The sequence below is a fragment of the Anopheles arabiensis genome, chromosome 3, assembly GCF_016920715.1.
Source record: "Anopheles arabiensis isolate DONGOLA chromosome 3, AaraD3, whole genome shotgun sequence".
NCBI classification, from domain to species: domain Eukaryota; kingdom Metazoa; phylum Arthropoda; class Insecta; order Diptera; family Culicidae; genus Anopheles; species Anopheles arabiensis.
In genome coordinates this window covers 10,691,703-10,708,144 of record NC_053518.1, presented here as the reverse complement: position 1 = coordinate 10,708,144, position 16,442 = coordinate 10,691,703, and the positions used below count along the sequence as shown (strand labels likewise).

The 16,442-nt window shown below is 46.4% G+C and overlaps 1 protein-coding gene across 1 annotated transcript in view; it reads right to left on the bottom strand.

Annotated features, from left to right (window-relative positions):
• The window catches only part of LOC120904796, a 38,099-nt gene extending 22,213 nt beyond the window's left edge, over positions 1-15,886 (bottom strand). Inside the window, exons 1-2 of the mRNA XM_040315146.1 lie at positions 14,489-15,886; positions 12,858-13,031 (exon numbers count right to left, since the gene is read on the bottom strand). The gene's annotated coding sequence lies outside the window, so the exon portion shown is untranslated. The remainder of the gene's footprint in view (positions 1-12,857; positions 13,032-14,488) is intronic.
• Between the last annotated feature and the right edge of the window lie 556 nt (positions 15,887-16,442).

Genomic DNA, 16,442 nt, shown 5'->3' with positions numbered 1-16,442 from the left:
GGTATACCTCCGTAACTTCCTACCGTCCCCATTTCGTCCGTTCGTTACGGTACACGTCAAACACACTCACACACAGACAAGCTTTCTTCAGGTGTCATGTTTCACATGACACAGCCCGAGAACCTCAACGGCGAAGCGAGGAACGCGCGTGCAGGACGCGATATTCGATTTCCCCGTCGACTTGCTCTAAAACCTTCCGGCGCGCGTCGTTGTAATTGAATGTTGCCATCGTTTCCTGGGCTCGGTTTGTAGTATTGCTTTTTTTTGGAGATCTGAAGCGATTGCTATCTGCTGTATCATATTTTCTACTTCTTCCAAATTAACCGAAAGCTGCGGATATGTTAGGCGTACTACATGTACGAGTACATTAAGGTCTAGCTGATGACTTCTTATTAATAATCTAATTTCTCTTGCGTTGTGTAATATAAAAGCAGGAACTGTCCACTGTCGTCATCCAAAAGCACTTTCCCATTCGTCCCACACATCAACACGTTAAAAATGGAACACAATACCTCCTCCTGACGAAAAAAAAAAGCCCCATTACAATGTCCCAATCGTTCGCATCGATTGGTTTGGCGTGTCAATCGAAATTCAAACGCTACACGGAGCGCAATTAAATAAATTGGTATCGGCGGTGCTACGACCTACCCCTCCCCACTATCAATAGCGCCGATCGTGTTTTGTCCCTTGTCCCGTTGCGCCATGTGCCACACCGCAGCTCTCTTTCTTCCTTGCTGACTTCCTTGGTGGTCGTCGTTCGCGTTGCAGAAGTTGAACGCTCCCGTACGGATGAAAACCGGAACGGTTTGTTTGGCCACGTGCGCGGCACTACCGGTCTCCAATGCGCAACAAGTGGCAATGGAGATCTTAAAGAGATTGCAAGCGCATCGCGTCCACACGTCCATTGCTATTTATTTATCAATGAAACCCAGTGTGTGTGTGGAACGACAAACGACCCGGAATGTGGGAAGTTATTGGAATAGGGATTTAGAACTTCTGTGAGCACGAACGCAATTTTGTAGGACAACTGAGGACACGTTTGTAGGCTCTCATAGGACCAGTAGAATCACACCGGAACGGTACAAGATTAGCGTGATAAGGTCGTTTTTGTGTGTGTAGCTATTTAAGATATTTGTCCACCAGTAGAAAGCTTACTGTGATACTATTTTTAATGCTCCAACCGTGGTGTGTACTTGGCCTGATAATGAACTGTTATAAGACGCGCCTCAGGATGACACGGCTTTGTGTCACGATGATTTGTGACATCTTATTCCTAAGGTTCTCGTTCACTTGCATGACGATCACAAAAGAGCTCACAATGCTAGAAGCTGCTTTGAGTTGTGGAGATGCCCGTTCGTCTCAAATGGTTGTTTCTCTTTCCATACACTGATTAATGATTGAAATGTAAGCATATCCGGGACAACCTTTTTTTGCACATCCGATCACACAATTACCGATCGCGATGTACCGATGTACCCAGGCCGCACACTGTTGACATTGAGCTGTAGCGTCGAGATTTCGACACGCCATCGGGGAAGGCAATAAATAGAAAATTGTCCCACCACACGAAACCAATTCGTCACGCGCTTCCGTTCCAGAACCATGGGGGCCGTGTTTTGCCAGGCTTCGTGCACAAAAGTGAACGATCACATCGATAAACTATACAGGGTGGAAACATATTCCGGGCGGGCCCTGTACATGACGATACATGATGATCGTAGGTCCATCACGACAGGTTGCAACGGTTTTGCGAAGGACGACAGCACAAACAAACCAAACTACACGGCATAAAAACACAACAACTGACCTCACACGCCTAGTCAGCAGCAACGTTGGTAGGCCTAGACCTAATTCCGAGGCCCCCGCTTAAACTTGAAAAACAACACACAAATTTTTCAAACGGAACCGTATCTTATCAGACGGCCGCTGTCAGGCGGCGCGTCACCACTCGGACAAACGTTTGTGCCGGCAGCCCAAGTCACTGCGGGCGAACGGCTAAACGGGCACTTGTGGAAGCATCGGTTGGCCATCCTTTATCTTATCGGTTTGCCGAGAAAATCTACAAGCACCCACCGGGGCCCACAGCTTGTGGGCTGTGTAAAGGGCTTGCGGAGCGCGTTGCTTTATCACGCCAGGGCACTTGCACACTTGCTGCCTGCCTGCCTGGTTTGCTGGCTTTTGTTTCCGTTTGTTGGCGCGTGTAGATTACGGCACGCCACCTCATAAATGTCCCAATTTTGTCCAACTCCTAAGTGGTTCCTGATAGGAGGCGTAAGGTCGTTGTGCACTCTAGAGAGGGCAATTGTGAGGTAATGTGTCCAACAGGTAGGGAGCAATTAAAGTCTTCGGAATTCTGAAATTAAGAGCTCTTAAATCACGATTAAAAGTGTCTCGCAAGAGGGAGATCGAGTGTACGGATGCAATAAATAATTCTATCGGGTTTTTTTTGCTCTCTTGCGGTTAGAGCATTGTGATGCAACATTGTAACCGGCAGCCGAGAATGCGATGCAAATGCAGCCCGGATCCGGTTTCTAGTGAAGCAATGCCACACCACACCGCCGAGCCACAAGTTGTTTGATTCGCAATCGCATAAATCCAATGCAGGGCACTGCAGGGCGATGAATGAGGAAAGGAGGAAAGAAAACAGTCAAATTTATTAAGTTCTTCTTAACACCTTTGATTGTGTGTATTTTATTCCTTATGCGCTGTTCAGCTTGATTCATTTTTGCTCATAAATAAGATGGCCCATAAATAAAAGCTCATGTCGCTTCTGTGTGCCTTGCGTTTCGCGTGTGCGTGTGTGTGGCAGATGAAGCAACGTAGAAAAACGAATCTTTTCCCGACGAAAAAAAACATCACAATGAAGCAATCAAACGCAGAGTGGGCAAAGAAGTTACGCTTCTCGGCGGGATGCTCACGAAACAAGTGCTTGTGTTAAACGTGACATTTGAATATGGTAGTCATCCGTTTTTGGCGAACAGTTTTACACCGTAACCTGTGTCCTTGAGCGCTCGTAAGAGCTCTCTAACAGCGAAACTGTTCCCTGTTTTTGGGTTTTTTGTTGGACTGTGCACACACTAAAAAGCCCATCAACCACCCATTATGCAGGAGGTCAACATGGATCAAACGTACTACGGTGGCTCCACCGTTCCAAGGAGCCACATTACAGACTGACACACATCACGGTTGAACAGCAAAAACACCGCATATTCTTCTCCTAACTAAATCTCCACCACATTCCAAGAATTAAAGGCCTGTTGCGTTACGGAGCAGCAGGTTCTCTCCGTTTTATCAATCCGCGCGTCCCTAATTTGCGGCTCGTAGCAGGAGTCCTTCACTAGCGCGTTTCGCTGCGCTGCGTTACTGCACTGCATCGCGGCAACTGGTCGCTGCGGGCGGTAAAGTGGTTTAATTTAACAGCTTACGTTGGCAAAAAAAAAGAAACGTTTGAAGCATAAAGTAAACACTGCAAAGAGATCTTGCGATCTACAATTTGATATGAAGTATTTCGTTTTTTTTTTGTTTATTTCCCCCGACTGAGTAGTTCTTTGAATGCGCGTTGATGGGGTCGTTGAAACTGAAATGTTGCTTCGAGTGTAGCATACAAATGTGGTACAAAGTAAATGTTATTCCGTCTTTTTTATGTAAGGAATTTTTATAGTTTTAAGGCAATAACTATGTTTAGCGATTTAAGCATAAACGGTCTAGCTGTGATCGTAACAATAAGATCATTCTTCTTACGGCAAGCAAGTATCGTTCCATTCTGAAGTCGTTGGAAGTTAATTAATTAAAAACTACTTCATTTAGACACGTGTAACAAAACTGCAATATCATTTAAATCTCTAAGTAGCCTTCCTTGAACAGGCATTGCAACACTAATTCCCATGCCAATGTTCCATAACTGCAACGCACAAGTTGTCAATTCTCCCCCCATGAGCGCATGTCTTGATCCCTCCCCATCATTAGCGTCGTGTATGTACCATTTAATCTATTAAAACCTAATTATCAGGAAGACAACTGATGTCTGGTGCAGCGGACCACACCACTCGTGTGGGGAGGAGGACCATGAGATGGCACAAACGACCCCTGCAACTCTGGCAGCACACGGCAGAGAAAGGTGAGTTGAAAAGCTACCCTCAGACCGGTGCGATGCAGTTCGATAAGAATAATCTGAATTATAAAGGTAAATGGGGATCACTGTACGATATGATATAAAGTTATTATAATAATAACCAGGACAATGATTAACACAGCGCTTCGTCAGACCGATTAGCCACAGATAGGACAGTTATTATACGATTGCAAATCACTCCAAATAATTCACTTCCTTTCATTAAAACACAATTTCGGGCTAAATATGACATTAAGCTTTGCAATTTAAAAACATTCAAACACTTAAAAGCGCATTATTTTCGTACCGATCGATGTCCTTAATATTGTTCTAATAGTGCAGACGGTGTTTCATCGAAAACATTGCTCCCAAATTTGTACACTAATGATGATAGATTTAAAATTATTTCCACTCGATTATTAGTCACTGGCTGGCATTAAAATGTCTCTAAAAACCCCCCAATCGACATTGCCCTCCCATTGAACGATGTTACCATTTCGAGTGATGTGTTCCGATTCGTCAACCGAGATACAGCGCACCGAGAGCTTCACAGAGAGCTTGCAATATAAATATTTTAAAAAAACACATACACATAAATAGACACCCATACACATCCTGCTACTGCTCGGTGAACCTCACAGGGAAAGTTACAGCAAACGCGCAGCGTTTGTAAGGCATCCCTCGAATGTAAATCTATCCGAGCCTTATGGACTAGAATTGCTGCGTGTCTGTGTGTGTGTCTGTGTGTGTGTGTGCGTGGTGGGATTGCTTCAACACACATAGCTGAAACGATCCACCGAAGACCGACCGATGGTGTGTGGGCGTGTGAGTGGAGATATTTCGAAATCTTACTTACTTTACATCGACTTCTTGGCATTTTCTCCGACGCGTACGCCGAGTGTCGCCGTAACGTAACACACATAATCGAAGCGGAAAACACTTGTGTCAATACCGTAGCGACATTGGCCGACACTCGCACGAGAATGGATTTATGAGTGGAGAAGAAGGGAAGAATAAATGAAATCATTGTTTCCGCTCAAAGTATCTTTCAGTTTCATTAACAGTTAACTTCACATAACACATGTAGGATGTATCTAATTTACGTGCAAGTTGATCATTCCATTTTGTTTTCATTAAAACTAGGTTACCTACACGATTTTACATCAAACAGGCAACTCAAAATGTGTTGTCTTTGTACCTTAATTTCACCCCGCGAGCGAAGCAAGTCTCGACCGATAAAATGCAGTTTGCCTGATAACGTATCAACCGGAAGTACGTGAAGACATCCACCACGCAGCACAACAATAACAACAACGCGACTGACAAGTAGCGATGTAGCTTCAAGTTTGCGACTCCTATCTCCTTAGACAATTGAATCGCTTCTTACCCTGTTTGCAAACAAACAAAATCAACTCGTCCCCCTCAATCGGTTTTCATTTTCTCTCCAACATGAACCATTTCTGCATTGACATAATTTAACTCAAAGTTGTATATAAATAACTCATTCGCTGTGCCCACATGCGCCCAAAACTCTAATCAACGATCCGATTATATTACGCCATCTTAATTTTCCATTCAAAACAGTATTGCACAACGATGGAAAGCCTGCCCAAATGAACCAAAAAAAAAACATAAAAAATACGACTCAAATGAAATGAAATCGAAATTTATGAAGCGACAAAGACATTTCCCTCTCCACGATGTTTTTTTTTTATTACCATCGACACGTCGCGGGTGTTTCCGTCGTTTCGATTGGATAAATTTAGCGCTATATCTTTCATCACTCTACACCCTTTTCCTCCAGCTTCCTGACACATGCCCGATCGGTTGGTGAGAAAATTTCACTCATTTTCCGCACCGCATCACCGAAGGGCTTCCACATGAAATGGCCTTTAAAAAAGGGTTCATTTAAAGGCAACCCTCTACGGATGGAACTGTGGCCAAGGGACTGATTTTGGGGAGCGGATTTTGGTCACTTTCAGCTCAATTTGTTCGTAGAAGTACGCGCGGTCAGTTTTGACGGCTTTTATGAGTTTATGAGCGTGTTTATGTGCAATTGGAGTCAATTATTATCAACACAATTAGACCGCATCGGTTCGGTTGTTTTGTGTTTTGTCCTATTCAAACGTCCCCACACACAAGGTGTCATCGGCACAACGGGTGTCCAGTTTGGATGTGCGCCCTATATATATATGTTGCTGATCGACCCCGGTGCGCGCAACAGGTTGCTGACGAGCGAAATGTCGCCCCCCGGTGGATGGTTTTGAAAGCTCTCCACTTTATCGCAAAAGGTTAACCTGTGCGATTACGCCTCCAGGGTGGGCGCACACATTGTCGCACGCCGTGCGGTTAGGAAACGCATTTGAATTTACATGAAATTACTGATGCTGAAATTTTCTTCGATACATTTAGCAATTAAACAGATAGCCCCCAACACTCAACCACGCAAAGCGAGCGCAACGGGAGAAAGTTCCAAACGACCCGGCGCTGCTAGTATAGAGCAGTAAAACGTCCCTCCCCGAAATGCACAAACAAAAAATCGAATTAATCAACCCACAGCACGGCGCGAATAATACAATTTGCATCCCCGGAAGGCCCGGGCACGACCAATGGGCATGACGAAAATGTGTCCCTTACCGCTACCGAACGCTGAAAAGTAAGAGCGAACCAAACCGGGGGTGCGTGCTGGTAGATTCTCTCTCACTCTCCAAAACGAAAGTGGCAAACGTGGCGGCGGCGGCATCTGTCACACGACGCATGACATGCCATGGCTTCAATGCCAGCAGAAATGGGGAAAGGGAGCTCGATCTCCACTCCCCGGCAGTTGGTTGATGGGAGTGAATTTTTCACTTCTCTGTCACATTTTTACCTCCAAAGGCAAAGGGGGAGAAAGCGCCCAACAACAGTTTGACGTATTTAGAACAAATAGAGCAATAACAAAAAGCTAGCTACTGTAAAAAAAAAACAACACAGTCCACAATTCGTTACGTCCACCCTGTCGCTTCGTTCCGGTGTGAGTGTGTGCGGGCTATGAAAAAAATGGCGGAACGCTGCAAACGCAGTTGTTTTTAAAAGCGCTAAGCGTTTCGTTATTTGCGACGAACAAAACTAAAGCACACACGCCAGCAAAACATTATATACATCCGAAAAGGTAACATACACACACACACACACACACACACACACACACACACACACACACAGTCCTCGGAGGTAAATAACATTGCACGGCCCAAAGACCTAATGAAACGTGCAAAAGTTCACCAGCTCATCTGCCTATGTAATGGTGCCGTTTACAGACCCAGACACACAACCACTGGCCCCCCCTTTGTGGTTTGGTTCATTAAAAGGGTTTGGAGCTGCGTTGGTTGGCTGCGTTGGAATAAAAAACAACAAACACAAACCCTTGTGGAGCACCTAGAACGTACGTGTTTGTGGCGAGAAAACTTAAACCCGTTGGTGCATTTGGACTTACCTTGCAAGCGTGATTGTGACGAAACACTATACCCGCCATCAGAACACACCTTCCAACACACACACACACACACACACACACACACACACACACTTCGTGATCTTCATTCGATCTACAGACGATCCTCTTTTGCGACAGTTTGGCAAAGGGCGCCTCAGGTGACATCTTGCCCCCTTGGCGGGGCTTGTAGTTACGCTTGGCGGTGCAAAAACTCATGTCAACTATGCACTACTGCCGGAGTGCTGGAGAGACCCAAACGGTTACCCTCGAATGGGTACGGCTGGTTCCGACAGGGGAGCGTACCAGAACAACGTTGCAAGCGATCACGGTTGGAGTGGGCACCGCTGGTTACGGTTGATCGGTCGCGCAAGAGCGGTTGTGGTTGGGATTTTCCTTTGCTGGTAGTTTCACTAAAGAATCTGCCCATCCAACATGTGAAAGATATTCTCTGCAAGAAGAGCAACTGGACTTGAAAAACTGGGGCGAAAGTGGTATCGTTTCTAGATCTAAGTTCCAGCAAACGAAAGCTTCAAGAGGAAAGCGAGACACTCAATCCCGAATCCGAATTGGAAAACTGCAACTGAAATGGAAAATATTGCGGTGAGGAAAACTTCAACACAAACGTCAACTGAGTTGCTTTGGTGGCGACGGCAAGGGTAACTAGATTAGGTTCGGTGGATGGATAGAGATGTCTTCAGGTTACTTCCTCCACCCAAAACGAACGTTGTGGTGTGCGGTTTCACTTTCCTTTTTGAACTCAGTTTTTTTTGGTTTATATTCATCCATTTGCCTACCGCCTAGGCAGCGTGCAGCAACCGCCGTCAGTTTGAAATGTATAAATAATCAAGTTTTTGCTGCACCTAACCAAGCGTACACTGGAGGTCTTACATTGTAGCGGGATTAATTCAACAGCACAAAACCATAGGCTGGCCTTTATTCTGACCACACGCAATGCAGCACAGTGAAACGGAAAGGATGGGGAAATCTGTTGCCAAACTATTTTCTATAACTCAATATAATATTGCAACAAGGCAGTGGCAGTAGTGCTTGTGATATGGCACATTGCACTGTGAATGACGCCAGCAAAGCATGCGGAATGCACTGAGCGACACTTGTAGCACATAGCTTGTACGGGCTTTGATAAGGGAAACAATGACGACATAAAGAACGGTTCAACGATGACCCATAATCGCTTAAGCGCGATAATTCGCGCTATACACGGCCAACCCCGGGGTGCATATTTAGCATGCGCATTGGGTTTATCATTTCACAGAAACTGATGTACAAGCTGTTACAGCTGGCATGTATTTCGATCAGTTCCAGCAATGTAAATTCCACCACATAGGCTCACTCTTCAGAGATGTGTTGGTATTTCGTGGTGTTGGTGCTAACGCAAACTGAATATCCTATTGGCATAACCTTCGCAAAAGGTTCCTGTTTGTGTAGGATCATGTCGTTTGTCCAATATTTGTTCTGTTCTCTTTATGGTGCCTTTTTTGTCTGGTGCATTATCTGTTAGCCTTCTTATGAGCATGGGATTTATTAGATGCATCTCCGGTATGTTTGGTTCTTACACAGACTCTATCACACGTGTTTTGTTTTTTGTACTGTTGTTTTGCACTGTATGTCTAGGCTTTGCTGGTTTATTGCACCACGTGTACACGGTTCATTGCCTTATGTCTTATTGACAAACATATGCGTCAGGCCACTGCAAAAGACATATGTTTATTTAGGCCCGAGATGATTGCTTTGCAGGATTTTTTATAGTTTTACCAAAGCGAAAGCTCAGGATGCCTAGCATCAGTATGTTCTACCCTGATGCCATCTTTTCGACGGTACAAACGCTCTTTGGGAGCATTTAAATAGCCCAACAATTAACCCAGCAGATCCGCAAATGGAAGCCTACCCACCCGAGAGAAGCCCGCCCTCTGTTCGCGCGTAGCACAGTAGCCTCCCCCAGAGCACTGCCGCAAGCACGCGACCCAGTGGCCCTGGGTACTCGCATTGATACGCGTCGAACCGTGAGACGCGAGGGGTGGTGGAGGTGGCGTAACAACCGCAGTTGCAACTGCATCACGCCGTATCAAACGCAGTTCAGCAATGTGTAGAATGTTGACGGTGCTAAATCATGTACAATTTACAGTGCAACATCGACCGCACCGAGCAAGCATCGAGGGACGGATATAGCCGTGGTGGTGGTGGGCTAAGGTCGCTCGGAGAAGATCGGCAAACAAACGGGCGAAACAAACGAGAAGAGGAAAAAAAACTTCCCCACCACAACACACTCACAGCTCCGTTATGGGACAGGGAAAATGGGAAGAGTGCAAGAGCACGCGTCGTGGTGCAAATATGTTGTAATTAAACGCGCAAAGCCCATCCACCTGCCCGGCGAGGGGCGGTGGTGATGGAGGTACACACTGTCGTGGCAATTAATCAGCACAAACAACCTGCTCCGGCAAGTACGAACATGATGCGCGGCTGTCGGATGCTGTAGTTAGAGCTAATGCCGAACAAGGCGTAGGAAGGCTGTTCTTGTCAAACGCCAAGAAGTTTGTTGTGGTGTCACGGTCAGAATGAACTCGCCAAACTGAGCTTTCGGCGTGGATTGGTGTCACATTGGTGTCAACACTTACACGAACGGTACGCTCTTCCTAACAAGGTTAAGAGCGGATGCTGATGAAGGTGTCCGAGCTTACAGATGATGACTTCCTAATGGAGTACGGATTTACGGGCCAGTTTATGAGCTTGTTTTCGATTATCTTTATATCTCTTTTACAGCACCCTTATTTGCACCTTCCCCTGGGTTTACGACTTTACAATAGCCATAGAGAAAGAGAGAGAGAGAGAGAGAGAGAGAGAGAGAGAGAGAGAGAGAGCGCGAGTGTCATTTCTTTCCCATTCAGATGCACGACTGCAATAAACGCACTTGTTATAGGCAAACAAGACAATAATAGACGGATGCTACTAGCACCAGCACCGACAGTAAAACCACATCGGATCAATTGACGCACCATCAACACGGCGAGGAAGCCTTTAAGCGCCCCCATTACGACCGGCCAGCGCCGGGCTCAATCAAGCTGTACTTTATTGGCTCGATCACCACCACCACCATCATCATCAGCATCATCAGCATGATCATCTTCGTTGCTCGGTAGGGTGTAGTAGCTCTCACACCATACACAAGAAAATCAAAACACAAATCAGAAAATACAGACCCCCAGCGAGCTGCTAAAGCTCGCCATACCCCCCCAAAAAACACGCGCGTTAATTGATTAATCACTTCGTTAGGCTACGATTTAATGGTTCGGCTGTGGCGTTGGGAGCCGCTAAACGAAGGAGGTCAAGTCCAACCGTTCCATGGCTACATTGGCAATTGGTAGTGTGGCCACGGTTTGCCAAATTCTGTGCCTCGCATTTCACTCTTTAAAGACGAGCTCGTATGTGACACATACGACGAAAGCTTGTTCTACACTCCGTTCATCATCGTACACACTGCGAGAGAAGGAGAAAAAACGAGGTCATCGTTTTGGGCGGGTAGGAGGAACCACCAGAGGGAAGCGTGGCGTTTCAGCTCCTCCACGGGCCCACAATCAGCCCGTTCCGTTTCAATGTCATGCCGGGCCAGCATTAAGTAACGAGGCGAGCATGCGGTAGCTTTGCGTTGCATGTTTGCATGCTGTGACGTACACGGTAGCATTAATTGAAGACTTGTGTACACACGGACACTCACACACACACACAAACACAGTGGTGGGGTTGGACCGCGTGCTCGGAGCTTCAGTCTCCCGCATAAGAAAAAAAAAGACGAGGCGGGAAGATGCGGCGGAAACCTCTCCGACAAGAGGTCGGAGAAGGAGAGGGCGGCCATTGCGGTAAATAACGACAATTGCCATGTTGCAGCTATTTATTTGTGTGTTTTATGCGAGCGTCTAACGTCTCACGGTGGTCACAGTGGCGCACTGGAAGGCAACAGAAGACGACTAAAAAAACAAACGCTGTGCTTTGCGTGTCCGCGTGTGTACGCGTTTGTGAGTTGAGCCGGGTTGAGCACCGAGATTCCATAATTGCTTTATGGATAGTTGGCTTTCTTCTTCCGCCCCAGGATCGGCTTTGAATGTTTTCAGTTGTTCCTACCCCGTTGTAGTTGATAGCGATGGTAGCGCGCTTGTTTCAGTGCTGTTCTGCTCATAAATGTCATGTTCTGTTAACTATCTATGCTAGACACAATCTGATACGCGACATTGCTGGCGGAACCATAAACACATTTTAACCCGATGTAAATCAATTACGCAGCAGAACCAACAATTATGTTCATTCTTGTCTTGCAAGCGAGCTACAGCTAAGTAAAACCATGCAGTGGAACGTCATGCAGTCCTCGATCTTCAATCGTGCGGATACCTTCAGCTGAATTGGCCCATTGCGAGTCTGCTCTATCGCCGTGTCAATCACGAAGCAACCCTCTTCCTCGAAGTTGTTTTTTGTAGCTTTCAGGAGGTTATTAACATTGCCAAAGAAGTGTTGAGGAAAAAAAGTGGAATGAAAACTTGAAGAATGACCCAAATTTCTCGCTACTGTTCACTCCTTACATGAGTCAGAACAGATAGTGAGCTAACAAATTGCTCAATAAAACAGTATTAAATTTTCATAATTCAAAAACACTCTGCTAGACCCTTCTTTTTTCCTTTCCACAACAAATTCTTCCGCGTCTAGGCAGCAGTAGGACAGTAATTTGCACCCCACTCAAAGCATCCGGGACAAGATAATGATCCAACATCGTCATCCCGCCTCCCCTCCCAAGATCTGCTCCTTACTCATCGCGCTCTGTCCGCTCGGTTCGCAGGCGCGCAACAATTTTAATCGCATTGCTTTCTTTCCGATCATTTTCACCCCATTTACCCGCGGCTGCCGCCGGCTATTAAAGTATATTAGATAGCACCGACCAGCTATCCGAGCATGGGGCAATTGGTGGTGGTCGGCAGAAATTAATTTCGCCTGCCAAACCACGGCCCAAACGATTTAATATACAGCAGCAACAACAGCAGCATTCTGTCATTCGGAGACGGAGGTACGCTTTCGGGCGATTTGGGCGTTGATGATGAGCTAACGCGATCAATAACATGGTCGCAAGCGAGCGTGGATGAGATGGGACGATGCAATATAGCATGAAGTAAAAGCGCTGGTTTGTATAGGATGGGATGTGGATCAAATCCCCAATTTTTAAAGTAAGTGTAGTTTTAGTGTAGACATATTTAAAAAAGGTTTCCCGCTTACCTGTCCTTAGTAGGAGGTAGTCTACTACACTTCTACGTTTTATCTCCACCAGCAACTGTCAAACGGCTTTGCGTGTGCTCTTCGTTGAACTCTTCTTCCTCTTTCTCTCTCTCTCTCTATCACAAACACACACACACACTCACTCACGCACTCACTGCACTTCTCCACAACGACCTGTTTGGGTACAAAATTAAACCAAAAAAAAAAGAGAGAGAGAAAAGAATTACTTTTAACAACTCGTCACGATGATTGCCTCCCCCTTCCTGCATTGCATTCATTGTTGGTACGTTTGTGTGTGTATCGGTGTGCCGCCGCCGCTTCTATTGTGCCGGTCGCGCTTGCCGTTTCATTATCGATGATGCACACCCCCCTACAACGAGTGCATCGGGCTGTGCGCATTCAAAGTAGCATCGCAGTAGCCGTAGCCGCTTCTGAACGTACTCCTCTCCACCTTTCAAACAGTACACGTTGCACCTGACGCGTCTGCACGCATACATACCGAGACACACATACACACGGCGTGCAGTTAAGGGTGCATCATCTTATGCATGGGCACGAAATTAGCACAAACACACACACACACACACACATGAAGGGGGGTTGATGGATAATCGTAGCAACTTTTGTTATTTACTGCTGCTACCCGCTGCTGGCAACAACAACGTGGGGGGGTTGGGTGGTAGGTTTCTGTTCTTTTCCCCCCTTTTTTCTACTCACTCGCAACGTGTGTGTGTGTGTGTGTCGGTGTGTGGAGTAGACGATTTTTTGTTTGTTTGTAAAGCTTCACTTTTGCTTCACTATGACCACCACCACTGCCCCCGCTCAGGGGGTGAGCCCTCACATTGTTGTAGTCGCGGCGTTTCAAATTCCTTCCCCATCGCCCTTTTCCCCTTTGTCCACCCACCCACTTCTAGGTGCAAGCTTTGCAATTTCGTGCGTTTGTGTGGTTGTTTTATGTTACGCAAGTGTAAGTTTTGTGCCGCTTTTTTTTCTTCTTGTTGTTGTTCGTTGCTTCGTTCACACGCGCCATGCCCTGGTGTGTGCCCGGTTCTAATCGCATATCGAATCGATCGATGGATGACGGCAGGGGTTGGGGGTGCCAACGCAACAGGGTGGTCAGCGAAGAAGCGCTCAAGAGGGCGGTTGGGTGGCGATAGAAAATAGAGAGAGAGAGAGAGAGCGAGAGAAAAAAAACTCCATCGATATCGTTTGATGATGTTGTTGTTATTGGGTGTTTTACTTCTTCTTGTGCCTCACATATGGAGTGTTGTTTTTTTTTTCTTTTCAAGGTGCACACCAATTCTCACACCCTACACACACACACGCACACGTGAACGGGGGTGGGGTGGCCTTCATCGACACTCAGCACGCTTGGGAGGGTTCGTTTTTCGCTACCATATGTTATCGCACAACCTGCCCAACGGTGACCAATGCGACCCGGCCGCGGCACGGTTTATCACTTATCGCGCCACCCATACCGGGGGCGATGGGGGGTGGGCGGCACACACATACACCAGCAAGGGCACACCAACACACAAATAAAGAGTAACGTCTTTCGCGCGCACTCTTATCCTTCTTTCTTGAATACAAAAATTGAGAGAAAAAAACAAATATTTTTTTTATTTTCTTACCACACACTCTTATTACGACGTTTTACACACAACGTGAAGATGATTTTCCGCGTTTCGTGTTTTTTTTTTTCTTCTTCTTCCGCTGGCGCTACACTTTACGTTACGGGCGATAGAAGCACAACAACCGCCACTACTCACTGCAACACTCGACACTCACCGACACGGCGTCACGATACGGACTGAACGGCTTGCTCGGTTCGCAACGAGCAGCAAAGCAACAAACACAAAACAACAGTGACACGCACGCACGGAGCGAACGAGCGCGCGCGGAAAATCGTAGCACACAAACGGCGGCGCGAAAAAGGCACTCACGGAAACGCACACGCACACTACCGAGCGCCGCCCGGTACGGCGAAAAGTGAAAACAAAGCACCAACACTACCACCGTACGCTGGGAGGCTTTTCTAGCATACTCTCACTATCTCTCTCTCTCTCTCTCTCTCTCTCTCTCTCGCTCGGTTTCACTCAGTCGTCCTCCACTCAGTCGGTTTGTCACTGCTACTGCACTGCTCGGCCTACTGCGCGCCGACAGTAGTACTGTCGGGAAATTCTTTCACACCGGGAAAAGGCACTTTCAACCGGATTCGGTTTCAATTCGGTGCTCGCCAGCACGTGTTTCCGGTTGACCATTCGCCTTTTTTTTTAAACTCCTTTGCACCGCACTACATTGAGCAGGAGCAGTACACTGTTAATCATTTGCCGCCCAATGCCTTCACCATCTATCTAATGTCGGTTTTGGATAACACTGTCACTCGAATCATCATCATCATCATCATTATGCTGTGACGGTTGCCGTTGCAAGCATTCTTTCTTTTTTTGCACGTAAAATTTCCAACCGTCCTTTATTCATGGCACTGTCGTGGATGAAAATTCGCTCCGCCGCGCAGTACCGGTGGCCAATCCGTGTCCCACTTGAGCACGCTTCGAGTGCGGGACGTGGTGATACCAGTGCTTGAGCTTAAGCTTGGATGAATTTTCAACACGGCGCTCGTTTCTATGCCTGCCTTAAACCAGTGAGATGCAGAAGCAACAAAAAAGGGGGGCACCACTTTAAAGCCTTGTTTTTGATCGAGGAAAATTCAACTACCACCCAGCAAACGTTTTGCACTAAACTATACTTCTTCCTCCTTTCAAACTGTCTGGCCACGTTGATTCTAGTTTTGCAAACTCAATGCAGCAGCAGCACACGCAACTTTACACGCAACAAATGAAGGCGCTGGCCGTACGCGCCCCTTGCGTTGGGTTATGGGGTTTTCCCAACGGTACTCCCGTACGTTGGCGCGCACTTTTGCGAACGGAACGAAAATTGGAATAAAACGGGCACGGTCGCTAACGGTCGGCACGCTGCCACGGCATGGTACGCCACACGCGTGTTTGCCTGTGCCGCGTAGAACTAAAACTGAGTGCGCTGCTGTGCGCTGTGTGGTGCTGTAGTTGTGCTGTGCCCTTTCGCATTAGCCCGAAGTGCTATGCACGAAGTGAGCGCTTCGCACCACGATCGAAGCGGGGTAAACGAGAAAGCTTATCAAACCCGAACGGAGCTCGTATGTTGTGATGCTTCTTACCCTTGCTGGGACAGTGCTTTACACCCTTAAAGCAAGGTTTAATAATTGTCTAAGAAATATTTCGGTTGGAGTACATAAAATATGGATAATCGATATTATAGATATTATAGAAATGGCACGATATGGATGGATGGAAATGGATATTATAGAAATAGTGGCACGATCCTTTGTTGATTAGGAAATCGTAAATAAATTTGAATCATTATCAGCGTTTTTATTATTAACAAGATTAATGAATGAACCCCTAATAAGGAGAACCAAGATTATCGATCAAAACAAATGTGTTAGCTTGGTGAGCTCTTATTTTGATCTACTCTTCAACTGAGGATTGTTATTAAATAAAAAAAGTATATTAAATATAATGCGACCATAATACACTTAATATGAGA